Source organism: Oenanthe melanoleuca, chromosome 8 (assembly GCF_029582105.1).
Source record: "Oenanthe melanoleuca isolate GR-GAL-2019-014 chromosome 8, OMel1.0, whole genome shotgun sequence".
NCBI classification, from domain to species: Eukaryota; Metazoa; Chordata; class Aves; order Passeriformes; family Muscicapidae; genus Oenanthe; species Oenanthe melanoleuca.
Genome location: NC_079342.1, coordinates 12,343,013 through 12,355,217, shown reverse-complemented (window position 1 = coordinate 12,355,217; position 12,205 = coordinate 12,343,013).

Sequence of the window (12,205 nt, the reverse complement as noted above, 5' to 3'; positions counted from 1 at the left end):
CTCTTGAAAGGAACTATACACCACTGAAAGATCCATTGACATAACTCTAAATAATAAACTGAGATAAACAAGTAGAATAAGGACAAGAAAGGAGTGAGGAAGATTTTAAATGGAAACATGAAACCTCCTCTACAAATCCAATTGTATCATAGGAAAATCCAGGTTGAAAGAGACCTCAGAATGTCTTTAGCCCAAGCTTAAGCTCACAACAGAGACAGCTTTGAAGTCAGATCAAGTTAAAGAGGGCTTCATCGAACTCGACATTAAAAACTTCCATAGATGGAGACTGCCCAGCCTTTCTGCATCATCTATTCCAGTGCCTGTCTGTCCTCAAGAGGAAACAGTATTCCCTTACATACAGCCAGAAATTCTATTTTTTTTTCTTCAATTTATGCCCATTGTTTCTGCCCATCTCACCATGCGCCACTGTCAACAGCCTGGCTCCATCCTGCTAGACCTCTGCTTTACTTCTCCCTGTTTATCAACGTCCTTCCTGTATTGGGGGGCACAAAAACAGGTCCTGGTATTCTTGATGAGGTCCTTGTGGCCTGTAGTGCTAAAGACTGATAAATTCTAGTAATTGTCTGGAGTGATCCCCTTGCCTCCGCTGCCACATCTCTTTTAGTTTTTAAAAAGCAGTTGAAAAGCTCATAGCAACAGCTCTTGTTCACAGCTCTGCAGTAGAAGAGACATTACAGGCAGGTGCTCTGTCTGTAAAAGAAATCTTTCAAAGGATGGCAGAGGACTCTGTCACCATGAATACATTTTATAGAGACTTTTTTTTATTTCTGGGCAGAATTCTACACTGGAAAAAGGAACAAGTTCCACAAACACCCACATCTGCTGTAGAAGGGCTTGCTCCTCCACACTGCCTTTTTTTGCCCACCAACTCAAGTGACACTCCTAATGTGTAAGGCAGCTGCTCCAAAAAAAGGACCTGTTCCAGGCCATCTGCACTGATAGATAACCCCACGCTTCAAGAATTTCTGCAACTTTTTAGTATGTTTTATTGTATTACAGAATTGATTTTTTCATTCTTTCCTTTCTTTCTCCCCCAACACCTCTCTACTCCCTTCAGTTTCTGTAGATCACAATTTTATATTCAAAGAAAACTCTTAATAATAATCAGTCAGATTTGCCAAGGCAACCTGAAGGATCTTATTCCCAAGTTCCATTGAATTTCTGAGGGAATTTGGCACCAAACTCCTCCAGGTTCTTTTTAAAAATGTCATTCTTAAATTAATATTGTGCAACTGGAAGTATTTGCTCTGAGTGTTAAAAAAAACATTGCTGTTCTACTAGTTTAATTTTCTAAACATTTCTTGTCACAGACCTACTCAATAGCCACATCAGGGTAAACCTAAGTGGAGTAAGAATAAGCTTCTCATTCAGTCACACAGTGCACTCCTGCTTGATTGGAATGGATATTGTACATAATATGTCCCTGTAGATGTTTTCTCCAGTGGGGCACATTGAATTTCATTTAAATGCCAAGACTCAAAATCTAAAACAATGTGACTTTAACAAAAAATCTGATGAGGAATTTGATGAGAAAATGGCAAGAATTCCTGTGGCATTTGGGTAACAATTTCAAGCCTTCGTTTTAATAGAATAAACAGGATCATATTTCATTCAAAGCTGGCAATGAGATGAGCTTTGGGTATTACATTGATATAAACCAATAAAGAATTTGCAAATTTGAAGCACTAATTAACAGACACAATATTAAATGAAAAAAGTTTGCTCCAGGGGCAAATATATTTTGAAGACTTTAAACTTTTATTAAAAGACAATTTTGAATAGCTTCTTCTGCATTTGACTATTTTGTTAGTTTCAAAGAGGGGGAGTCTTGTGTTTTAAACCAGCATGTTTAATATAGTTTGAATATAAATGAATAAAATAACGGTCTCTTTTCTGCCTTTCTGAAATAATAATTCAATGTCACATCACTTCAAAAGAAAAATACCTCCTAAGTTGAACATACACAGCTAAAAGCTGTGTAAGAGGATGTTAGTATTTTACCTACACTGAACTCCAGCACTATTTCTATTGAATTATTTTTTTTAAGTCTCATAGTGCTGAATCAAAAACACTCCTATTTAGAACCTGACTTACTATTATGAGAGCCCCAGTAAAAATATATAAACAACAAAAATTGAAACTTTTGGTTTACAGCTCAGAGATGTAATAGTAAGAGGATTTTCTCTACCTAATTGCAATGCTGCACACAGTAGCCTTTTTGATACTACAATATCCAAGACTTATGTATCTGAAGACTCATACTTCAGAAAATGGGAATGTCAGCTAGAATATTAAGGAATGAAATCTATGAGACTGACCTTCAGATAGGATATTAGAGACTGTTTTTTGAAACAAGTGGTTATTTCATCCTAAGCATAATACCATCAAAATCTGCTGATGATAAAGTCACCTGCTCTGACAACTCAGCAGCTGCGCTTCACTTAAAAGCTGTCACATATTTAATTCATTAGCAAGTCAGCTACCTTCTTGCTTCAAGAAATTACAGATTTCTTTACTTCCAAATGTTAAGGTACTGTTTTTTCTTTTACACTCTATGGGATAATCGTGCACCAGTATCTAATCCTATAATGGCAGGTCCATAGTCCCTTATATCTTATCTTCGGTGATACTTCCATATTTTCAACCACGTTCATTTTTCTTGTCTTTAATACAGTTGATTGTAGTACCATTTTTTTCTTTTTTATTTAAAAGAAAATTATGAAGTAAGTGTTTAGAAAGATAATTGATCTGTAGTTTAGAGATAAAAGGCCTGATTTTTTCGTCTGATACTGAATGCGCATCAAAGTCAAGTTGAAGCACTTCACATGCACTGCTTAATGAAAACTTGTAGAAAATGAAATAGAAAAAAGCCATTAGCTATAAAAATAAATGACAGTAGGTTCTACAATCCACTCACTGACAATTTGTGTATCACTTGGATTCAAAATCTATACAATTTACATACACATATGCAATACTGCCTAAGTTTTATGAACAACTGCTCACAAAATCTCACATGTTGTATGTTTATGTCCATAACTCTGCACCTGAAAAACGCCCAGAATAATTTAGGGCTAGGATCCATAGTGGGGAAGTCTGTATATATTCAGAGAGTAGAATAGAAAGCCCACACAAAAATAAATGCAAAGTTTGGAAGCAGAATGGAATCTGTTCCTCCCTCTCTACATCAATGCCTAATTACAGGACATAACCCCACATTCGTCTGGTTATGTGCAATTTACAAACAGAACATCCAAGCTTCCTCAAGCTTCTATCCCAGATTCAAAGTCTGGTTCAAAAACAAGGAATACAGTCTCCATTGGAGGCATAAAGGCACTCTGAATAAGAATACACAACTTCAATGACAGAAGCCAAAGCAGAAAGCTGGGGGAAGAAAAAGAGACTCCCTGTCCTGTGTGTCATTCTGGGTGTGATCACACATGCTCCAAGATATGTGCAGAGCAGGATAGTCATAGAATCACAGAATCGTGGAATGTGCTGAGTTGGAAGGGACTCATGAGAATCATCAAGTCCAACTCCTGGCCCTGCACAGCACCATCCCCAAGAGTCACACTCTGTGCCTGAGAGCATTGTCCAAACACTTCTTGAACTCTGTCAGGCTGGTGCTGTGACTACTGTCCTGGGGAGCTGTTCCAGTGCCCAAACACCCTCGGGTTTCCTTAAACCTCTTCCTAAAGCCATGCCCACAATAAGCTCACCACAGCAGTCACTGGGATTTCACTGTTAATAAACATTATTTATTTGCTTAGGAAAATAACATGATGCAAACAAATGCTTCAGAAGCAGAGTGAAATACAAAGGCTGTTGTGCAGCTCTTCCACAAGAACAAGGAGTCATTAGAGAAATTACCTAATCACAAACCAAGAGAAAAAAATTCAGGTATAGAGAACAGTTACAATATGGACAAGTAAACATATGGATGCAGTAAGCTGGAGAGGGTTATTACACACTACAACTTCTCCGTGCTAATTTCTCCATTGTTTCCACATTACTGAGGAATATGTTATCTTATATTTACCTAGAGTTAAGAGCAATCAAGACTGCAGTTTGCAGCGTGGTGCTGCTGGTTCATATTTTTGCTTTATGGATGCAGTAACTTGTTTGCCTACTCATCTCATTATAGAATTAAATAACAGATCATGTCTCTATTAAAAGAAAATTCTGTATTAAAAGCCACCTACTTCATATCCTTCTACACTCCCCACTGCACCTCACTGGTGAATGCAATTTTCCAAGGAAATCTATCATAGCTCTAATATGTAAGATAGTTATTGATCTGTAAGTGGGATTATATAGGAGCGAAGACATTTGCACCTGTACCTGTCACATTATAAGATGCTTCTGAGTAACTGATGGAAGGATTTAAGTATACTTATTGAACCTCCAATACAGTACTGAATCACTTAAAATACTACAGGAATGAGTGAAGGTTCATGAACTGGAAGAACCAATTCAGCCAGCACACTGCAGTCCGAATGCCCCAGGAGTACAGATGGAATAGAGCTGCAGTGCTTGAGTTGCTCAGCAATCTCTTTGTCAGTGACCATAAAAGCAAGTAAGATATCCTGCTATGCTGAGAAGGGAAGAGGGAACAATACTGAAAGTACTAGTTTATTATCTGGCTCATCCCTTTATTATCCAAGGAAACAAAGTAACCCAGAAAAAGCAAAATCACAGACATTATGAAACAGAAAATGAAGTTTTGATGGGGAGGAGAAAAGTTTGCAACATTGCAATACAGGGGTCCCAAATCCAGCCCAAACAATCCAAGCAAAACCACACAACACAGAACTGTGTAAACTCAGCCACAGTATATCCAGTTTCAGGCCGAGCACTCATGATTAACTCAAAAACTTCAATAACACAGCTAGAGAACTTTACTGTAGAATGTAACACTGATCACAAATTTGAACCTTTAATTGTTAGTGAAACTTTTTTTAATTCTGTTTAATTTACATCTAAAAAAAAGGACTCTAGCACAGCAGAGGAAAAAATATATTTGTGAAGCAATTTCTGACAAATGTGTCTGTAAATATTAGGTCTTTCCAAATTAAAGCTGCAGTAAATAAGAGTGGATGTCACTTCCTCTACAAAACATCCACATGTTTTTATACTAAGTATTACTAGGTACTCTTCCACATAATAAACAGCCTTAACTATACCAAGGAAAAATTACAAAGACAGAAGTTTTAAAACCACAAAACAGTATTTTAAAGGTAAATAAATAAACACTTTGTATAACTTCTGCCTGTAATCAGCTAGGTTGAGAGTCTGCCAGCCATAATAAATGGAATATTTTATTCAGGGAACAGTAACTTCCACAGTTACAATAAGGTCTAGATCCCACAAAGAGACACCTACTTTGCAATGTCAATAGGAATATGAACATTTTATGAGGGTACATAAGAGTGGGCAAGATTCAGGTCTCGGATAAGATAAAATGTACGGATACTATCAATTCTTGTGTGCTTTTCTGGATTAAGGGAGAGCTTTTTTCCTAAACCAAGATCTATAAGTTCATGCTTTTCACTTTGATTACAGTACTTTTAACCTGTTCTGAAAACAGCCAAACTAGATGAACCTAAATTTAGTATAAAAGGCCCTGGAATCTCAGTCTGAGCAATTCATCACAGACATGTCTTAGCTGAAGAAAACGCAGCATTTTAATTCTTGCAGAACCTACTGACAACTTCTGAAATCAGCACTGCTGAAATCATCTTGTCAGCCCAAGAAATTGATGTTTTTGTTACCCAGTCACATTTCTCTGCTTTAGAGTCAAGCTAAAAAAAATCTAAATTCTTCTATTAGAATTAGAAGTCTTCAATATTTCTAAACACAGTATCCTAAATAAGAACAGTCTCAAGAAAGCCTGAGGAAAAGGACAAATGTCACTGCATACTTTTGAAAAAAAAATGCTTCAGGCTGTTTAAACATCTATGATTCTTGAGTAGCTGTTTGAATCTGGCAAAAGAAGGGCACTATGAATAACTGTCCTTTAAACACACAGCTTGAGCAAAACACTACTCTAGCTCATTCCCCCAAAGTAGCTTACTTTGCATAGCAAGCTATTGATATAACAGAATAATTTATTACATAGTAATTGTAATTTATACCTCTTAAAATTCTTTACTTCTGAGATGCTGGCAGAGATTTTAAAGAAACATTTTCAAGAGAACAATTCAGTAGCATGGCAGTTGAACATCTTCAGTAGCAGTTTGGCTCTTTCCCAGAGTCAATTCCAATAAGACAAGCACACTACTGGAATAATCTCACTTTAAGCAGCACAAGCAGGTTCAGATTGCCACCAGCAGGCAGCAGGATTTTCAAAAGAAGACAGAAGAATAGTCAAGTGTTCAACAAGTTTTGAATATTAACAAAATTGTGCTTACCTTAAATTTTCGATAATAGCTTATTAGAACCAGGTCAGGCTATTCAATTCCAGTTGAGCAAAGATTTTGCCTGATTTTCAGAAACTTTCAGTGTTAATTTAATTCTGCTCTCCTTGAAGGCAGGGGAAACTGATAATAGGTTTCAGCATCAGAGTCAGATAAGCCTCAAGCAATTTTAGAAATCTGAGCTTAAAATTTTGCCACCTTGGTCATTGCTCACTATGTATTGTATTCAAATACACGTGTACAAATGTTTCTTGCCTTTTCACTCTTTCTACCAAAACCCATATATTAATGCACAGACAGACACAACAAATGAAATTAAGATTTTAACTACTTATGTGATTTCTATCCACATGAGTTTTTCTTGTTCAAGAAAAACAAAGTCAAAAGAAAAAATCCATGAAGAACAGGAAACAAATTTATTTCTATCACTTTTCAAGTAATCCAGCAAACTTGTAACCATGTATTTCAGAAAGTACATCTTTTAAACTTACATACATCTGTTCTGTAACATTGTTCACATTTTCACAACTTGGAATGTAGCCTTTCATTAACCCAAAAGAATATGTCTGTTTATAAAACAGATACAGTGCTGATTAAGCTAAGAAATTATTTCACGGGTTCCAGCCCTGCTGCTAGGGTAGGACAGAATGTTTAGAATAAAGTTCCTATGATGATTGCCATACATTCATGCCTTCCCCAGTTTGTAAGTTAGTCATACACATGTAATAACAAAGCTAGCAAACATGGAGGTTTTTACACAATTTCCACATACAGGTCTTTTTGGATGAGCAGAAGAGTCCACATCCATTTCTCTTTCCTGAACATCTTTCTGAGTTTAGGCCTCATGGGTCAGTTCTCTCTCAGATACGTACTTTTAAGTAGCCAATATTTTTACACTAATAATCCACTCATTTTTTGAAATGTGTTCTTTCCTTTTCCCCTCCAAGTCACTTGCTTGCCCATGGCAGGCTCTACAATGAATTTCCCTCCTCCTACCTTTCCTTCACTAAAACATCCTTTAAAATGGTTTCTATTTTTTTTTTTCTTTATAACCCTGAGCCATTTTCAACTGGTGTCCTCACAAGAGTCTCAAACAGTCTCTAGCACATAAATGGAAACCAATCAGGATTCATATCTTTTACATACACAGAGCATTAAAGCAATTTTTCAGTAATAATTTTCCAGTAAGATTTTACTGTTCATTTTCTTTTGACTACCTTTACTTTGCATAGAAAATGGGTTAATAAAACTCAGCCCTATGTGCATATGTCTGGGTGCTGCCAGAACTCCCCCATCAGACTGCAGCACACTAAGCAAAACTTAAAGTAAATGTAAACAGTTTTCCAGCTTCTCCAGGACCCTCGTTTGGGTGACAAAACCTTTTATGTTAACTTCACAACATTTCTAACAAGCATTTAATGTTGATATTGCTTACATAGGCGATGTCCTGTTAAAGACAGCAAAAGGAAGAGAATCAAAAGACTCTCTACACAGATTAAGCTTTGATTAATCCTGGGTAGCTCTTCAGGGTTAGAAACTCAACAAACATGTGACTTTGAAATTAGAACTGTTCCATGAAATTAAAACAGATGCATGCTATGCTTTTAAGAGAAAAGAGATGTTACAAAACATAACAGTGGGTTTTTCAAGGCCTGAAACATCAGTTTCAGTCAAGATTTCAGAGGTTAATGTAACATAATATGAGGAATAAGTTCAATTTACTCCTAACATCGGTAGGAGCTTAAAATGTTACACAGAATTCTTTTTATGCTGAATATTACATTGAGTTAAGTAAATTACTCATAGTATGAAAACATAAACTGAGGCAGAGGAATTAATATTCTTGGCTGAAATCACACAATATTAAGCAGAGCCTGCTTTAAAAAGACATAAAGTACTCCACTTAGAAATTATTGTTGATGAAAATCAAGTACCTAATTATAATCAAGTAGTAACAAGTTAAGCCATCACGTGAGAGTAAAAATGAAAATCCCAAGGAAACCTGCAGATTGTATTCTGGATGCAATATACATGGGCTTGGAGTGCTTTCCAAATTATAAACTCTCATTAAAACATTATCTAAAATCAGGACATACCTCTTACAGTATATTATTTGCCCAGTCATCTTATGAAAATAAGATACACTTTTATGTACATCCTGTCCTGTTGCCAAGCTTTTTGTGACAGTGTGCTTCTCCTTCTCTGTCTCAACCTGACCTTTACATCCTGTAAACCTGTTCAAGTGATAACCACCAGTGGTGGTCCTAATAGATGATTCGGTAATGATGGCTGCATCTGGCTTAAAGTGGATTCAGGAGAGACATAACAACACAATAGTCAAAGGCTAATTGGAGCACGGCACACTCCAAACCACAGGGCTGATCAATGCCCTACTCAAGCCAAATCTGGACAAAGCTAACATCTGTAGGCAGTATACAAATGTGACTACAACTCAATCATCTTACTCTACATATTTATGGACTGGGCCCATTGAGCTCTCCTGAATGGCAATTGGCTGCATATTAGGATAAGCTCCTGAGTAGGAGACCTACAATAATCCTTACTGTATCAAATACTTGGTAAGTGAATTGGGAACAAGCACACTGAAATGTTGAAATCTTATCTAAGTGATATAGAGAAAAGAATGTGTATATAAATCATTCAAGTCTGGAACTAAATCTGGATCCAACTGCATCTAAACTCCCCTCTGAGGAGTTTAGAGTGAAAGGGGGTCCCTTCTGAACCTCATGACTCAACAGGAGGGTTTCAGTCAGTTCTTTCTGACCCTGTTCACAAGCAGTAAATACTCACATGTACCTTCCCATAGATTTTTGTTAGTCACGTTTATCACAGAACTTTGGTAACACACTGCCTGATAAAAACAAAATGCATTGTTTCTTCTTTCTTGTAAGTGAAGTGCATGACTCTATCCATGACAATTTTCCATTAGTTTAAACAAAACTTCATAACAAAATCTCACAATTCTTTAAAACTATTATACAATATTTATTCCTCAAACATCGGCTTTCACTATGAGGCCCACCCTGTATGGTGCTGAGTGCCCTCAGCTGCAATTTAATATTCACTTTGGCTTAAAAACTCCTAAAATTGCCACATTTAACTGATAAATGCTTCGGGACAAGTATAATTTTATTTAGGATAAACAGGAGCAAAAGGTAAAAACCAAAACACAAGTGGAAAGCAGTAGTAGTAGTTTCCAACACACTAGTTTTGGGCACTAGCACTCCATTTCACTGCATTGATGGAAAACGGCCTAAGAAATAAAAAGGAAGGCAATGAGTCTTACAGTTGGAAGTTCCATCCTATGTAGTCATTTATTTCCTTCTGAGATTGCTCAACAGACAACAAAATCTCTTAAGTTGGTAAATATTAAGGGAAAGGAAGAATGCAATTTTTTTCCTTGACAACTGTATAATATCTAGGCATAAAGGGAACAGTTGACACTGATATTTTTCATGACAAGCTATATGAACACTGAAGTCACATGTATTTAATGCAAAGCTAAAAAAATAGCTAGGTTATTTAGGAGTGGCACAAAGGGTAGCTTCTCTCACTTCAAAAAGGTTGTTTGTACATACTGTGAACACAATTGATCCAATATCACTATATCAACAACACTATTCGTAAGAAAATTTAGCAGGAGTACTTCTGCAAACACTGCATCAGCATTTTTTTCGTATTTTGGGTCTGAATGTGTCAGAATCTGTACAAAACAGACTAATTAACTATTACTAATGAAGACTGTTTACATTCTAAAACAATGAAATGGAAAAGAAGTCTCAGAAAGCTTATCCAATAAAAAGCACCATAGTATGGGTTAATTAATTTTCAAGGCTAAAAGTCATCATTAGACCATTTTATTTGACCTATGACATAACACAAACTTTAAAATGTCACCTAGGTCTCCTTGCACTATGTCAAATGACAAAATACCACTGCCTGAATATACATCTGCTCTACCTTCCTGAAGAACTGTACTTCCATAGTGTACAGAAAAATGTCTGCAACCAAAATTGGAAAATGAAAGGTTTTAATCTAAAACAATAGCATTTCCCCCTCTTACAGCAAAACACCATTTGTTTGGTACAAGTAGTTATTCTGCAGCCAGCACTAACTAGACCACTTATTATTGTAGCCTGTCCAATTTCTCATCCAAAACTGCAAGTGGTATCCAGCATGTACTGAGAGCCCAAGGATACAAGAATTAGAGCTGTAGTGACTCAAGCTCAATGATTCTTGCTATGCAGTATTTGGGGTTTGCTCCATTACAGAGAAACAGATTTACCGCAACTTGTGGACATTCATTCAAGCTTCAAGCAGCAGATAAGTCAGCTCAAGCAATGATGTATTACAGTATTTATTATACTAACAGAATGATCTTTCCCTTACTGTTCATGTGGGTTTACTGACAGGAGGAAAGTAAAGAATGAAAAGTAGTGACAGGAGAACAAAGCTGACAAAAGGCCTAAGAGCAAACGCTGCCGTATGTTAATTATGAGGCCATAAATATGAGAGGTTTTTTGGCTGAGTAACTTTCATTGGTTAGCAAAAAGAGGATTTTAAGATTTTCCTTCTCTCTCCATCACTATTTCAGCTCTAGTCTAACTTCAGAACTTCAAGACTGGCAAACCGAAGTAGAACGCCATGCCTCCTACCAATCCAACTTTATACAGGTGCCCAGCAAATTCACAGGCTGTTATAATGACTGAGAAGAGGGAGGAACCAACAGTCAAAAAACAGGAGGTTGAGTGCAGATTTTAGTACTAAAAGCTCTAGCTGACACACCTGCTAATCAAAGAGAAGGGTTTGAGACGTTATTGGCAGGAACACACAAGTGATCTACACTGGAGTTTTCCGTGCTGCAAGGAATATATATATTCAAGTACCTGCTTTGTTTTTAGCATTTGATGCCAAGAGTGGACTGTTTTGAAATGCATCTAAATTATATTATAGTAAGTATGATTGATGAGGCTCATTTAAAAATCCATATTAGAATGTGGGGGAGATAACTATCAAATTATTATTTTTTTAAAGTGTTAAAGAGAAAATGCTGATAAAGATCTATTACCAAAATACTTCTTCAGGAGCAAAGAAGCTATTGAGGGCTGACATTAAACCAATTCAAGAACGGTAGTAATGGAAGGGAGTTTTAAGGTTTATGCTTTAACTGCATTAAAGAATTCTGAAGAAACAAAAGAATAATTAACTGGTTTTTTCAAACTGCAGCATAACTCAGCTCTTCCAGCACTTCTACCATACTCAGTGTTGAAAGCTAACTTTCCCTTTTAGTATGACAGGTAGAATTGTCACTTTGGTCATCAAGCCATTAAACCAGTTTTTAAAAAGTATTTTGTAGATTCTGTAGCATTCTAGAGGGTTTCCTGGTGCTTTTTCAATCAAGAAAATCTGACTAAAATTGCGCTATCTGACCTTCCGATTAATGGCCTTCCTATAGCCTGTCATGCTAACACAGTATCTGGGGAACGTTAGGATTCATCTGGAAGCAATATAATTTCTGCCTTTGTCTTTCTTTTCTGGACGCTAATGGCTTTAAGTCAGTCCTCTTCACTCAATGTATGACACATACAGCCACTCTATTTCAGTTGTCCATTAACTTCAAGCACTATGACAAGAACAAAGCAACTTCTCAGAGTTCAGCTATATGTACTGAATTTCTACAAATCCTTCACTTATTAAGGTGCTCTTTTCAAGTACCACTAATGTTTACCTGAGTGCAACAGTACCAA